Here is a 17,500-nt window from a genome sequence, read left to right as displayed (position 1 = left end):
GAAAAGGAAAGTAATGCAGAATTAAAATAAATTAAAAAAAGAGGCAGAGAGGCAGTCAAGAAATGGAGACAATAAATGGACTCATAATTTGCTACTTGTTATATTATTTGTAATACACCTTTACATATTTTATTAATAGCAGTTACTTATTTTTATTTAAACTTTCTTCAATAATGTTTTGGGAAATGGCATTGGAAAGCTATCAAAAATGATTAAAACAATATGAAATGGTGGTGATTTTTGCATTTGCCGTCTACTGATACTAAAGAAACAAGCTGGTATAACATTTTAAATGGTAACGTATTTTCCTGTGTTAAAATGAAACATCTTGCTGAAATGGACTCGGCTAGGCATCAATGTTGCTGACAAGAATTATATTTTATCTCCTGTTCAACTACATTACTTAACATGGGGCATGATCGCTTACCCATCATACGTTTCCCTTATACGCTTACATTTATTAGTCATCAAAGCACAGAATTTCTTTTTGTAGTTGTACGGAATCCATCTGTATTAGGAAACATGTATTGTTTACTGTAAATTAAAGCAAAAGGGTATCATGACTTCCTTCACATTGTTGCATTTTGTTTTCTGGCTATAGCTTGTGTGTTTCTGGGATGGGTAATTTCTTCAACCTTTGCAGATATTTCTACTGAAGTGTTTGATTAGCAGTATTCCCTGCTTACCTTGCCTTCATTTTTAAGCAATATCATGTAAAGTTGCTGTAAACAAAATAGTTCATAAATTTTGAAAGTAAGAAATTGAACAGTGCTTTTTTTCACTAAGCTTCGTGCTGGTCATTCAGTTCCTACTAAAACCCTTCACCCCCACATTATCTAGGGTGTGATGGATAACTGTGGTCAGCCAACTTACACATGCAGTTAGTATTTTGGAAAGAATTACTGTCTTTTGCAATTATTTTAATAAATAGTTTGTGACCTACAAAAAGCAAAACATTTTTAAAAGCTCTCTTCCTGTAATGCATATAATTAATAAGCTAATAATGACAGTATATTTAAGGTATGCAGCAATGCAAATATGTTTATATCTATCTGTGTATAAATACAGATGCATCTGATGCGTGTCAGTGTGTGTATAGTTCTGGACATTATATTTTTATATATGCATACATATATGTATTTATACACTTAATTCTGTGCATACACATACTATATTTGCATACAAATGCATTTCTCTTTGTGTTTCTTTTTTTACCTTTTGATATATATATATATATATATATATATATATATATATATATATATATATATATATATATATATATATATATATATATAGGCTGGAATCACATTTGAGTTCTTGTACTCTCTACTACTCATATTTTATCCAGAGATTTAAGAGGTTGTGGTCTTGGGGCAACTCTTCTTGATTCAGCTGGAAATTGAAGCTGATACTTTGACAGGAAGGAGTGCCCTATCTCAGGTACAGGAGTCAGATATTGAATTGGTTGTGATATTCTATGTAAAGATCAACCATGTTTCTCCTGTCTTTTGACTGTGATTCTTTTAGTTGAATTATTTGTTTTATTTGTTTTCTGGTGCACAAATCTCCATGAACCATTTTCAGACTCAGTCCCAGGAGCAGTGCCTGTACACAGGCAGTAGAAGCTGTGAGATTCGAACCTTGCACCTCTGGACCACAGGAAACAGCTCATTAACAGAGCTTTAATCCTCTAAGCCCAATGCCAGAATAATTGGTCCAGCCAGGGGCTGGATGTTAGTTGTACAGATGCTTGAATGAAAAAAAAAATCTTTAAAGGGCAGTCAGATTCCCAAATGTTAATGGTGCATTTATGCGAGGTTCGAGACACAAGTATCCCCACCCATGACATCAGAAAATCCTGAATGCTTGTGGAATACAAAGCGAGAGAGAACAGTAGTATTTTGACCATATGGAGAAGGCAGCATCCATTTTCAGGACTGAACATGTGATGCATCTCATGCAGTGTTCTTGGGAGAAAATAAATGAGAGAAGAAACCTGATCCCTTAATCCTCCAAAACTGAGGAGTGGGAGGGCTAATGATTTAGCCTTCTTAGATACTAATTCTTGCGAGATATAGTAGCGGTGATTATTGTGAAAGTTCTTTAATCATCGGATTCGTCTGTAGTGGATGTATCTTTTTGATATGTATTTGCTTTGTTGGGAGATTTGTTTAAGTGGTCATCAGAAGCATTTTCATGGATAAGATTTGCCAGATTTTTGAAACTAAATCAGCCAAAGCTACTAGCCATTCAGCTTTTTACTTAATATTTAATGAAGACAGGAATGGAACACTGAGCTGCTTCATTCAAAAAAAAAAAATCGTAAGGTGCTATTTAAGTATAGCTTTTATACAGCAATATTGTGTGTGACCCTTTTAGTATAGAACTGGAGTCTAATGGAGGGGTGAGTACTACATTAAGTACTCTGTTGGACAAGGAAAGCAGAGTGCATGATAGGTTTCTGAAGAAAGGTTATACTATAGCTGCTTTTATTTTAATTTATTTTTTTATTTGTTAACCATGTGCTGGTGTCATTTTCAGTGGTTACCACTGAGCACTGTCTGGTTAAGTGACTCGCTCAATCACAGAGTTTGCAAGTGAAAATACAGGGAATCAGATTCTGAAGTATCAAATGAAGTTTAACATTTGTGTTCTTAAGCCTGTGAGTTAAACTTCTTAGAGTGTTGCTTGTCTTAATTACTAGACCCGTATCATACTGATGCTATAAAGCAAACTGATTGAAGGGGTCCTGGTTTCGAGACTTGGCAGGGGTGATTATTTAACTCATGGGATGGTGGTCTAATGGTTAAGGTATTTGCCTTACAAACACAAGGTGCAGGGTTTGAGTCTCACAAGGGATAATTGGCTACGCTTAAAATGGCTCGCAAGGGCAGTTAGCTTAGTACTAATCTATGAATCTATATATATATATATATATATATATATATATATATATATATATATATATATATATATATATATGGTTTGCCTCAGGTTATAGTACTGAGAGTAGGAGTATGTGGGGAAGTTTTTCTACACACATTTTTCCACACATTTTTTGTATTTAGATATTTTGAGATTAACACTAGTAGGTGGGTTTATAGGATTTACGTATAATTGTTAGTAGTGGTATTCCTTTTTTCATATATGACTATATGCAGTAATATATTGTATTATGGTTAGAGATATGTGAACATTTATGTTAAATATAGGGAATACTGCTTAATCACTGTGCATTTGAGTATTGATGGTATGTCACTTTAATAGTAACTGTTGGTATGATTATTTAAATCAGGAAGCATATGCGTTCAAGTATACACTGATGACGTTTTCGAGCGAAACCGGTCTGTGGGGCAGACTGTGTTGGCAATAAATGCTTTAAACCATCGTGTAGCCTCCTTTTCTGTATGCTGGAAGTGTTTTGGGGATTTTATATATTTATATATATATATATATATATATATATATAAATACATATTTGCATTTACACATATATTTCTTCTCATATTAAGTTGTATTTATGCACTATTTCTCATGCATTTATTTTACAACCTATTTGACTTGAGACGAAAAATACTGATAAAATACTTACTGTAGAGCTCAGACCTTGTCGCGCTAACCTGATTACCCACTCTGCCATCTGGTCAGGCCGGTGTCTCTGCAGGTCATAATACCTGTGCTGACACTGAGGCTCAGAGCAGGCGATCCCTGTCAGTAGTAAAAGGTGCTCACTTAGCTCTTGCCAGATGTCAACCTTTTTTGACTCCGTGCTGCTACTGTTCTTTCATTGTTTTCCAGGTATGTGTCCTGCAAAAGGTAGTTCATGATCTTTGTCTGCTTATCAAACCAGCTTGGAACTCAGCCTCGTGCATTCTCAGTTGCTACCATTATTCGAAGCACTGGTTCCAAAGTGAGGATTGTAACTGCATAGCTGTGTTTCACAGATGATCACCACAACTATTGAGGTAAGACTTCGCCATAACCAAATCCAACTGCCATGTAGGGTCATCATGCATGGAATTGCTTTTATTGGCAAGTTTGGTTTAACAAACTGCATTGTCACTTAAATTTGGAGATTTTTAAAGGAATATTTAAACATTTCTGTGTTATTACAAATGAAAGTCAGTGATTAAATCTTTAGTTTGGGATTTGCTTACATGTGCAATTGCTTCTGCTCATTAATAGTTTAAACTTTATTCACACAATTGACATTTATTTCTTGCATTACTCAGTTATGAAAGCATGCTTTTTTAAGTAGTGCTTCGGGTAATACTTGTATTATTATTTTTTTTTACTTCAGTTTATAAATAACACTTAAAGCTGGTGTCACTTAGCTTTGATCAAAACAGCATGAGGTGAGAAGGTGTGTCAGAGTATACAAGATGGTGTGGATTAGGCTTCTAGATGCCGCAGTTTAAATGTTGTTGACTTAATTTTCTTTTTTACATACACATAGATTTTTGAGATATGTTAGGAAATTTTGCATGCTCCTGAGGTCAGCTTGGTTCAGTTCTGCTCAGCATAGCTCATCTTCATCTACTGGGGTCAGTTTAATCCTGAATAACAGAGGCTACTTAACACATTTCCTTCCTGAGATATGCACTTATGTATTACTGCAGTTCCTGAATTCTTTTTCTTCCCAAGCATGACAAATGACTTACAAACATTTGTACATACTCATACTGTGATGTCTATTGTATGCGTTTATCTAAGAAATTTTATATTTAACTTTTTGTAACTTTTATGTTTGACACTATGAGCTTGCTTGCAGACAAGCCTTTTTCTTTTGCAGTGTATATAAACTTTATGTTTTTGTATAAGTCTTATATTACCTTTAACTGTAACTCAAACTTGTAATTTTGCATAACTGGAGCTTTTCTCCACAGGCCTCCACTGTAAAGGGATCTGTGCCCAGTCGGACTTTACCAGTAAACAAATGTTAAATAAATAAATACGTGGAATTCAGCTTAATTTACATACATAATGTGTACATAAGCATGATTTTACGTGAATAACTTTAATATCACCATATTTAGTTGCAGACAGTTGAATTAGGTGGCATGTGTTTTGTGAAAGCACAGAGTTTCTTAAGTAAGATAAGAATAGTAATACAGTTATAAATTATTGTCAGATAGTACATATTCAATTTGTAGGACAATTATTACCAAGTGAAATGTAGTTTTCCTTGATGTGACTGTCACATGCAGTTAATTCATGTCCATGCTTTTGACTGGAGCATCATTTATAAATGGTAATTCATGACATTAGTATTGGAAATACATGGTAATGTGGAAGAAATGTTTGCATTTTTTTGCATGTGTAGCTTATGCTATCCTGGATATTAACACACAATTATAAGTAAGTGAAATGTAATGTAGTGTATTTACATCGATGCATTGTGTTTTCGGTATAAATGTTGCTGTACTGTGGGACAAGATTTGCCACTCATGAATGAAAAATCATATCATTATAATACAGAAAATGTTAGGGGAGGAATTCAACTCTGTTACCAACAGCATATGATGGCAAAGTAATTATAAGTATCTGCAATACTATTCTTCATTTGTGGACGATACTATACAGGTTGATTCATTTAATCCTGAATAGCAGAGGCTACTTAACACCTTTCCTTCCTGAGATATTCTAACTCAGAAAACCACTTGCTTCCTGAGAGAGTTTCTTTAAAATCCTTACTGAAAACAGACTTTGCTGGATTTATAAGATATGATTAAAAATGTGAGTTACAGAAAATGTAAAATATGATCTCTCTTCGATAGATAATGGAGTTATATCCCAGTGTTGGTATTAAAGGTATGTCTGTAGTTGCTGATTTTGTATTATTATATTAAAACAAAGGGTTAAATCTATGTTAAGTGTTCCAGATAAAACCAAAATATCATTGACAGACTTGCTCACCTGTTCACAAGCTTTCTAAAGATATATGACAAGAGGGATAGCATAATGCTGTTATGTGATGTTACTGGATTTATTGAAATTATGCATATAATAATTTCACAATATTTTAAAATCTACAAAACCCTTTTCATTAGATGTCAAGTATCAGTGACACCACTGTGTGCCTTATTATTTTGTATAAGATGACACAATTTGTTCACCTGTAGGTTACACAGTTTCTATGAAATTTATGCAGTTATGGAAATATATATATATAACCGATAACTGATTTACCAAAAGAACATTTATATCTCAGAATGTCATCATATTACTCACCGTGTTTTAATGTCATCTTTTACTAACACCCACTTCTTGAATACACCACCCCCAACAAGATAGTATCACACTCGTAATTTTGCATTGTTAATGTAAACATGGAAATATGTCATATTTTTCAGAACTTTTTGCAAACACTCCTTAACAATTCCAGCTCCGCACATCCCATGCTCACAATTTTACTGCCATGCCGACAAATCATGCCAGTTTGTAGGTGCCACTTTTCTGCCTTAGTTTTACATATGCACCTTTACCAGAAATTCAGAAATTATATATTGTAAACAGTGATTAGTATACTCATTTCAGGAGTACAGGGAAGTCTACTGTAAAGATGAGTATACTCTTACAGGATACAAAGCAACTCTACATTCCAGGTGACTATATTCTTATAGGAAGCAATGAGTCGATACTACATGGCTTTAACTGGGTGAAGTTTGATTAGCAGTATGTGATGAATATGGGTGTTGTGTCAGGGTAAGTGTTGCTGTACTCAGAATTAATGCTATTGAAAACAGTTTTTAAATGATTTATTTCTGAGGAATGCAGGCATGGCTTTTATTGCTCTTTTGCTTGGCTGATGACTGGATTACATTTTCTTTTATCAAGGTTCAATGTATTGATGCTGTTTTTAGGTGGACGCATGATCCAGTAGCAAGGATCTATTCAAAGTAAAAATAGTTTCAGCTGTGAGGGAGGACAGCATACTCAAGGCAGCCCTTAGAGCATATGGAAAATGCCTTTTTGGAATAGCTGGACCCAGACAATCTGAGAGGGCAAAGGTCTCGAACCACGTGTTATGGATATAAATGATGATAATGGAGAAAGGAATTGCACACTGACACAGTGCAAGAAGTGGCCAATGCTATTGTAGGATGTGCCAGAATGATATTTACAATGAAAAGGTTAGCCCTCCCCTTCTGCACATAATGACATTGAACAGAATGTGCAAGGTAGGTGTCATCCACTCCTTAAAATACAGCTTACAGTAGTATACTCCAGTACCTGAGTAGTAACGCAATCATTTAATTCTTTACAGGGTCAGCAGAAGAAATGAACAGTTCCATGATACCAGTAAATTTAGAAACCAGTAGCAGAATGGATAATGATGATGACATAGTTATGTTTATGAGACAGCCTGAGGAAAGTGGCACACAGTCCTCAAGTTTAATGGCAGATCTCACACCCCACAACATGTTAGTAACTTTGTAGGAAATGACATTGGATTACAATGTCAAGTGCATGGGGACATTACACCACATGTTCTCTAGGGAGAAAACTAATGCACCACAAAACCCGTGTCTCAAGAACCACATGAACACCTTCTCTGGGTGATGGCACAAAATCAGAGTAACAGCATCCACTGCGATACTTTTACAGGGGTGGTAAGTGCAGGCACATGTTACAGCTACCTCAGGAAACATGTAAAGTATTGGCTACCCACAAGATAATGTGCCATGTCATTATGTCTTAGTGCACTTCTACAGAGTGTCATATAGAAATGGTCAGAGTTCTACAGGGTGTATGTGAGGATTTACAGCACTATATGGAAATGGTAGAGAGTAGGGATAATGTCATGATAACACTGATCCACAGTATGGTGGCACACACAACATTCCATCTCCACCTGCTTGTGCACACTAGTGAGAACCTAACAGTCAAATAGGAGTTGGTGTTGGATGAGGATAAGGGTATGCTACTGTACAGACACATGGGGTCATAGCCTGTTGCAGTACAAGTGCATCTCAGGAAGGTAGTGTGCATAGTGTGGGGTAAGGGGACCCAACAGAATAGATTTCATGTAGCTTACGTCAGTGTTCATCTAAATGTAGCAGAACCTCTCATTCAAGGTTTCAGTCATACAGTACTGTCAGATCAGTGTCTGCAGGATCTCCTGCATCCAGCAGGTGAAGTCATCATCAAGCTCACATGACAGGCCCTCCTTGATCCCACATGCATCTTTATCCACCCTATCTTTAGGAAGTGTTGTGTATGACACATTTGACCTTGACCTATTGTAACTCAGTCTAGACATTTTGGGTACTTAAGACATGAAATGTTTTACTTCACTATGGTAGCATTCAGTACAATGGTTTTACTGTTTAACTTCAAAGGCAATGTAGACAAAACACAAAAAAGAAAAATGCACACACACACACACACACACACACACACACACACACACACACACACACACACACACATATATATATATATATATATATATATATATATATATATATATATATATATATATATATATATATATATATATATATATATTACTGCAGAATATGGGAAATGAGTGAATGAATATGCCAATGTACAATGTAACCCAGTATTAATTGGTTTTCCATGTGTATGCATTTCATTTGATTTATGACAATGCTTACAATAAAAGAAAATAAAATAAAGAATAGTGGAGGGCAAAACATGCAAATTACAATGCTTAACAGTATTAAGGGCCCATTCATTATTAAGAATAACGGTACAGCTAACAGTTGCAAAGAAGGTAAAAAACAATACAAACTGTTAAGAGGATAAAACACACTAAAAAACAATTACAGATTACTTGACTATCCTACCATCAATACTACAACTGTTGCCACTTCACCCTCAGCACTGCACAAATTATGATTGCTGTTTCTAGGGGAAGTTGGTATGTATGACATAAAATGAATGTATCTAGTGTGTACAGTACCTTAACAGTCAATCATTTCTAATATGTCATAGGTAAAACTGTAGAAACATTGCATAATAAAGAGCATGTGATACATTTTCCAAGGCACAAACTCATTGTAAATGCAAATTTATTGATTGTGATAGATACAGTTTTTCAAAATCTAACCATTCATTAACTAAAGTAGCACTCTGTTTGTGTATAATCATCTAGAGGCCCTAAGAAAAATATATGCAGCAAACTGTAAAAAATGTAAATATTCATTACACAATGCCATTAAAATGATTAAAAAGGTCTCAGTGAACAGTCAGGTATCAGTTTTATAAAGAGTATTATTAACTATACTGCAAAAAAATGAGAAAATATCTGATCAACAGTGATACTAGGCCTCACACCACAGAGCACATACCACACATAGCACCGCATGCATCAGTTATACTGTGTGTCACACCACACAGCACAGACCACACATAGCACTGCATGCATCAGTTATACTCTGCGTCTCATACCACACAACATAGCCCATATATATATCACTGCAGGCACCAGCTATTCTGTTTGTCTCACACCATGCAGTATAGCCCAAATATATCACTGCATGCATCAGTTATACTGTGTGTCTCACACCACACATACCACTACATGCATTAGTTATACTGTGTGTCTCACACCACACAGCACAGACCACACTTTGCACTGCCTGCATCAGTTATATTCTTTGTCTCACACCAAACAGCACAGAGCATACATAGCACTGCATGCATCAGTTATACTCTGTTTTTTTTTATAGGAAAGGAAACACTAACCTGAATGTCATGATCCATAGTGGTGGACTAATGACACCTTTTCAACTGTGCAGTCACGTACCATGCATGAGCCTGCTGCTGGGGTCCTTTACTACTGCTGCTGACTGGGCATCATTAATCATGGTAGAACCTGTACTGGGAGCCACAATGACATCATGGGCCACTTTGCCATCAGACAGGTGCATGAACGTGTTGTGCAGAATACAACATGTGGTAAACATCCTACATGCAGTAGCTGAGCCATACTGAAAGGCACCTCTCACACTCATCCAGGCAATAGAAATAAGCTTTTAATAGATCATAAACTCCCTCCATGCCAGTACGAGTCTGGGACTGGGTAGCATTAACATTCTGTTATGCAGTTGCTGTCAGATTTCTCACAGGAGTGATAGGCCATGGTTTAAGTGGATAACCTGTATCACCTGAAAAACAGAAGACAAAAGAGAAAGGGGGAGAAGCAACAACGGGAGTGTGGTGTAGTATTAAACAATATGTTTTACTGAGAATATTCTAATTAGATGAATAAAACTAAAATTTCCACTTACCAAAGAGATGACTGTGGGGCATCCTACCATGCAAGAAGAGGCAGTAGAGTGAGTTCGTTTTCCAGATATGGTAATCATGGACTCTGCCAGGATGCTGAGCCAAAGTGTTGGTGATGCACCCTCATGCGTGACACACTACCTGGCAGTTGGTGTAATGTTAGCACTTCTTGTTCTGCTACTGCTCCCCCCATGGACCTGATAGGGGACTAATGGCAAAGTTGGTGTAATGTTAGCACTTCTTGTTCTGCTACTGCTCCCCCCATGGACCTGATAGGGGACTAATGGCAACATGGGTGCAAACTGTCATACCTGTCACCTCAGTGAAACATACCACCCCATAAAAGGCATGCATAGACCTGGCCCTGACCAACCTGAGGTGACAGCAGGAAATAGCTGTAAGTATCTACATGTGCCAAGAGTATATCGAGGAACTGTTGAAGCATCCTTGGGGTAGAAGCCTGAGAAACACCTGTCTGTCTTTGGAAGGTCCGCATGGCTACAGGCTATACATACCTTAGTGTCCATAGGCATAGGAATGCAACACATACCCCCACTTCACATTTATGGGCCATACATGCTCATTAAAACCGTTAATATCCCTGTCTGTCTATATTTTGCTTTCTTGTCCTTCAATTACCTTTAAAGGTGAAAGGGGTTTTGGCTCAGACAAGATAAGCTGCTCACACCAAGAAATATCTATGCTAGCAATAAGATCATCTTCTCCAATTGTAAAGTAGATAGAAAAGTTAAGATTCCGTCTCTTATTATGCATCTGAAGATGGTGTGGAAATAGGTCAAAATATGGCTTAATAGCAAGCAGGTGGGAAGAGGGCTTATTAGCAATAGGACTTTTATATCATTTCTCGTTACCATATCATTATTCCTTCATTTAAATATGTTCAATTGAGGCTATCTCACTTAAGAATAAATGGCCTCTATGAATCAGGGGAGAGCTGTTCTTATGTGCAGACAGTGCCAATTACCTTAATGCGTTTGTGCAATATCTATGAACACCAACCTATATGTTAGAATTTTTGCCTTGCCAATCTGAATGCACAGTTCTATCTCAAGGTGTAACATCACCTGAGGTAGTAATTTATTTCACTCAGTTGCCTATTACAACAATTCTCTGACTTCTGATTTTACAACTCATTTCTTTCTAATACCAGTGTTTTAGATTACTGTTGGCACCGTCCTTACTGAAGTGCTGGTTGAAAACAATTTGCTGCTATTGTAGATATGGCTAATCTCAAATGTTTGTTTTTCTAAGGAATTTTTTTTTAAAAGCAAAGATCGACAGTAATGAAACACAGTGAATTAAATATACACATTGACTGATAAGATTAAAATAATAAATGTAATTCGTGGTCTCAGATTAAAGTTATGTTTTCGTCTCTGTTGATTTCAATCAATACCGTTTGAGTATTTTATCTAAAAATGCTACTTCTGATACTGGAACAGCTGTTAATCCTGAAAGATTTTAATCAGATAAAGTTCCTGTACATAAAAGGATTTGCCAGAGGCACGGTGTAATGCAATGTTAATGGAAAGATTAAAACAGCTTAACTGTGTTTGTATCTCCTAGGCACTGATGTGAAATGACATGTTTACAATGGCCCTAGAACATAATATTTATTTTAAGTTTAGTATTTAAATGCAGGCTTCTTGGTTGAATTGAGCAATTTTGGAAAAGTAGTATCATTTTTTCTAATATAAAAATGAGGAAAATAATTAGAATGTTAAATGATGTGTCAAAATCAGCAGTGCGAAGAGAAACCGCCTTTGAAATTGTTTTAATTTACAGGAATTTTTTTATGTATCAGACATGCAGTAGTTTGTTTAAAGCATCATGTCAGACTGTGCTATAAAGGTATATGCAATTTGTGAGTGTTGTATATAGCATACAATATGGATGTGTACATTGCCACATTAAGTAATTAAACATTGACTTCATACTTGGGAGAATTCAGAAAGAACAAAACCATTTACCCTGCTTTTGCATTATGTGCCTTTACTCTCTGTGGCATTATGAACTAAATGATAGAAATGAGACAATGACATCCCAGACAAAATACCGATCTATAGGCTAAAATGTTAGCATTAAGTAGCCTAAGGGCTACACTGCCTTTTGCAGCCAAATAGTGCACATGCCATCAAAAAGTTCAGCAGACAACAGCCTTGATGTTGCAGCGATGTGGATGAGCCATAGACTTTGAATATAGACACTTGCTAAGACGAACCCTAACCCTAGCCTGCCCTTATTCATAACCTTAGACCTGCCCTGCCTCTATTCCTAACCTTGCCTTGGGAAAATCTCTTTTCCCTTAACACTACCACTAAACAAGACATGCACACACACTTCACATAAAACAGCATATATATTCAGATGATCATTCCACTACTGATCAAGTGTCTTTATCAGTACACTTTACTGCAACCACAACATTAGGTTTATACCTTTCCCCTAGCCCTTAGTCTAACACTAACTGCTGACAGTTGCACATACATTTCCCATCCCTATTTTAAAACATTTAGCATATTCAAATGTTTGGCATTAAAACGCAATAACACTTACTGTAACCAGGCGGCCACAGTGGTGCAGCGATTAGTGTTGCCGCCTCACAGCAAGAGGTTCTCTGGTTCGATCTTTGGCTGGGGTGCCTTCTGTGCGGAGTCTGCATGTCCTCCCTGTGGTCATGTGGGTTTGCTCTGGTTTCCTCCCACATCCCAAAGACATGCTGTAGGTGGATTAGACACTCTAAATTGACTGTAGGTGAGAGTGCATGTATGGGTGTGTGCCTTCTGTGGAAGGTTGGGTGCCGGGCTGACAACTCGACACCTTAAAACTCCACTGCCTATCATGAGCGGGCAGGTGATGCACTGTGGTGACCCCTAACCAGGAAAAGCTGAAAGAAGACGACCACTTACTGTAACCATGAGCATTCAGTCTTCCTGCTTTTGATACCTCTAGAACACTTTTGGCATACTTCCACACATACTATATATATATATATATATATATATATATATATATATATATATACACATTCACATATAAATTTGTGTGTCTGTGTATATTGTCATCATCTTTTTTGTTGGACCTGCTTGGCAGGGTTAGACACCACTGACATCAGGTCACTCACTTATTGCATCCAGTTACTGAGTTCTCCTTTGGACCACCACTGGTGGGGCATAGCCAAAGTAAACATTTGCTGGGTGATTCCTTTGTCTTCAGACAGGAATACCTTATGGACATCAGGGTTTTGCAATGCCCACAACTGAGGAGTTTTAGCCAATGTATAGGGGTCATCATAGCATAGCCAGCTGTTACCTTGTACTTCTACCTTAACTCTGAATATGTTGGACTGATTCTTTGTACGTATGTTTTCTGAGGGGATTTTGCACCTCCATTGCATCACTTGCCTTTACCTCAACATTATCACTTACCTTCATTCTTGGTATTCATTGGGAATGGATAGTTGTTGCTCTCACAGCATGCCCCTGTATCCCCTTTCTTCATCTTCCCTGTGGCACACAGATTTTGTCCGATCATTTCTTCCTCCCTCATGTGTCATCAGCCTATACCTGGCAGCCAGTGTTGGGCTAGTTACTTATAAAAGTAGTAAATTACTATTGCTAGTTACCTTTCAGTGAAAATAATATATTACTTATTACTTTTCTAAAAAAAGTAATATATTGCTATTACTAGTTACTAACTAAAGTAGCACATTACTTTTAGATACGTTTATCAATTATAATAATGAGATTTACTCGCACAGGTAAGCACATGCATATAAGTGTGTTATTAAAGTTGTTTACACATTGTTGCAATGATAATGAATAGCATTTAACAGTTGAAAAACTCCAGCAGACTAGTCTTTATAGGTGGGAGCACAGTGGCACAGTGGTTAGCATTATCACCTTACAGCAAAAGGTTCTCCAATTTGATTCTTGGCAGGGTGCCTTCTGTGCAGTGTCTGCATGTCCTCCATACCTTTCAACCTGGGAACATCAAAAATCTGGACAAAGGCCCATGAAAAATAGGTACAACTGGCCAAAAACTGGGATGCTAATTAACATAAAATTTGCATACATATTCATGTAACTTGCCCACTCCAATGGGATTGTAAGACTGAAGTCACTAAATAATAAATAATGGCAGACATTTGAATTTCAGACTTCATATCCCACAAAAAATACATAATAATGTAAAACCTGTTATTCTAGCAACTATCTGTGTTTACATGAGCAGTATTTAAAATGTGTCCCTATTTTTTGGGTCTTTGTCTCATCATTATTTTTGGCTTTGTCCAGATTTCTTGCTCTGAGAGATTGAGAGGTATGACTGACACACACACACACACACACACACACACACACACACACACACACACACACACACACACACACTTCCCTACTTCCTTGCGCTACACAGTGTGGCAAGACACTTTGTTTTGTTGACACATTTGGTTGACAGTAAACATAGTAACATTATAAACAATAAGAAATATTGTGTAAAAATCACGACTTGCAGTGGTGCACTATAAATCACAAGCTACATTCTTGCATTTTGGAATTTGTCCAAAATAGAAAACGAAACATGTCGCATAAATCTGTGCTTGAGCTGGTAATAATACCCTCCAAGGTTTTGTTTCGTTGCATGAACTATGCACATAACGTATTGAGTTAAAGTAGGAAAGTAAGTCTGCGTGAGCATCAAAGCAAGACAGAGAAACCATGTAGAAGACTGACACCATTCCTGGGATTTTAGTGGCTCCCCTGGACAGTTTGCAGTTAGTAAACTAATTTCTAGTAACGTGCTCCAGGCCTCTGCAGAAGCAAAGAAATAATCAAAGAGTTGACCACTAGCAACACTTAACAACCCTGTATTACTCATTTTCTGTAGGTATCCACATTTTTACAGATTTTGAAACACTTTCCACTCCAAGCCCAAGTCTGACCAACACTTGCCTGTAAAGAATTAAGGACGGACACTCAACCCTTACTCCGGATCCTTCACCGCTTTCTCCATCAGTCCTACGACTACTAGCAATGTACGTCACCATGATTTGAAGTCCCCTGTTCACGTATTTATTAAAAATGCAAAACACTGCCATTTAAAACTTGCATAACTCTTATTGCTACATATGGTATATTGGAACAAAACCTTTTGGTGCCCTAATGATGGTCACGTTATCATGTACTATATTACATATATTATTTTTCCACTGGGCAGTGACCTTTGGCATTAATCTTTCACTTCAAAACTGATCAAAAGGAAGCTTGACGCAAAAATGTAAATGCGCTGTGTTTACTATCCCAATCGGTACTGGTTGTTTACAGTGAAAGACAATACCTGCTGCAAATGTTGGCAGAAGTAATGGAGTTTCTATGTGCAAATAGTTGTAAGCTCATACGTTTACACACACACACACACACACACACACACACACACACCATGCACCACACATTTTACCACATCTGACGTGATTTACAGTCCTTGCCCTTTCCATCTTGCGTTACTTTCAGGGTGAAGTACTGGTTTGGGACCCAGCTGGGCATGGTCATGGTGCCAAAACTAATATGAGCTTTTAAGTCTTAATTAAGATAGACATTATTTAAAAAAAAAAAAGTTTTGCTTGATGGAGTCATCTTATGTTATTTAATGGATGTAACACAATGAGAAGTAACTTGGTATAAATTATTGACCTATTTCCAGTGCTCCGAGCAATACACTGCTACAAGCAATGTCACCACCCACAGTTTGAAACTCCCACCTGTCTCTGAGTCTGAAAATCTTGAATTGAAGGGGCCACTCAGAAATTAGTGGTACCCCATTATTTTGCCCTCAAAACTGGTAAATACTGAGGAATTTGGTATGGTTGAGAGGTATGATGTCCTCCCTGTGTTTGTGTGAGCTTCTTCCGGGTGGTCTGGTTTCATACAACATTCCTAAGACATGCTGCAGGTGGAGTTATGTAGGTGTGAGTGTCTGCGTGCGTGCACCTTCTGAGGAAGATCGGGCACCAGGCTGGCAACTCAACACTGTGATACTCTCCTGCCACTTATTCTGCAGACCTATGATCTGTTGTAGTGACCCCTAACAGGAGCAACCAAAAGGAGATGGAGTAGCCTTTATATCTAGAGAGTTTCAAATAATAATTAAACCAAACCATACACAGCCAGCAGCACAAGACCTATAAAAGCCTATCACAGTTGGTCTATTTTCAGCAACTAAAAATCGAAATCTGAAAATAATTTTAAATAGAAAATAAAAAATTGTCAAGACAAAAGTTTATTTATTTATTTGATATTTGTTAACTGGGTTGGTCCAACTGAGCTAGAAGCCGATTTTTAGTGGAGACCTGCGGAGAAAAGATCCAGAACCTTTTGTACAAATACTTAAAGAAACAGAGTAATGCATTATAAGTTATACAATATTGTAAAAATACAAAACTAAAACATGGATTATGGCAAAAAAAAGTTAAACAAGATGCAGTTACAATAAGAAAATAGAATTAGGTTAACGTAATAGAAACTGGCAATTTCAAATATGCACCATTAGTGCTGACAGAGGAGACAGGGAATGTGCACATTTGAGGAAGAGTGGCATCCTAGTCCTATAGGAGTATAAATACCTACAAAAAAATTGCTGAACTACACACCTAATTTAATAGTTTTAGTTGTAGTGGATGCATAGAAGTCACATTACTATATGCGTATAGCTGTCTAAAAATGTGAGAGAGGAAGATTCAAAGAAAAAAGTAAGCATGAAGCTATTGGAGAGGAAGAGAAATAAGTTGAAGGAAGAGAGATATGGCTGGAGATGGGAGAGTTCATGAAGGCTCCCGGCATGGGCAGATTCATGAGCTTAAGAAAAAAAGTTTAGTTGCTTTTTTAATTGAATTGTATTTGGGATGTTTCTGTTTGAGTTAGGAAGTTTGTTCAAGGCCAGAGACACATTGCAGTTATAAAGAACTTTACCAATGTTTAAGTTGGTTTATGTATGTCAAGGAGTAGCTGGTCAGAGATTTTGAAAGATCTAGTGGGGGTGTAGAAGAAAATGAGGGATGAGAGAGAGGGCCAGGCAGAAGATTTATGTAGGATGGAGTGTGCAATTTGTAGTTGTGAGATAAGTTGAAGGGGGAATTCTGGCCATTGCAATTTTTTTTTTTTTTTTTTTTAAAAAGGGGAGGGGGGAAAAAAAAAAAGTTTGTTGGGTGGGGGGGATTTATTTT

General features: G+C 36.9%; 1 protein-coding gene across 1 annotated transcript in view; it reads left to right on the top strand.

Moving 5' to 3' along the window:
• The window catches only part of PAMR1 (peptidase domain containing associated with muscle regeneration 1), a 1,499,432-nt gene that overhangs the window by 200,301 nt on the left and 1,281,631 nt on the right, over positions 1–17,500 (top strand). The window contains exon 2 of the mRNA XM_044082656.1: positions 3,802–3,968. The gene's annotated coding sequence lies outside the window, so the exon portion shown is untranslated. The remainder of the gene's footprint in view (positions 1–3,801; positions 3,969–17,500) is intronic.

Source organism: Protopterus annectens, chromosome 9.part0 (genome assembly GCF_019279795.1).
Source record: "Protopterus annectens isolate FY-2018-M chromosome 9.part0, PAN1.0, whole genome shotgun sequence".
Lineage (NCBI taxonomy): Eukaryota > Metazoa > Chordata > Ceratodontiformes > Protopteridae > Protopterus > Protopterus annectens.
The sequence above is the reverse complement of the archived record's forward strand: the minus strand, read 5'-3'. Positions and strand labels throughout refer to the sequence as shown.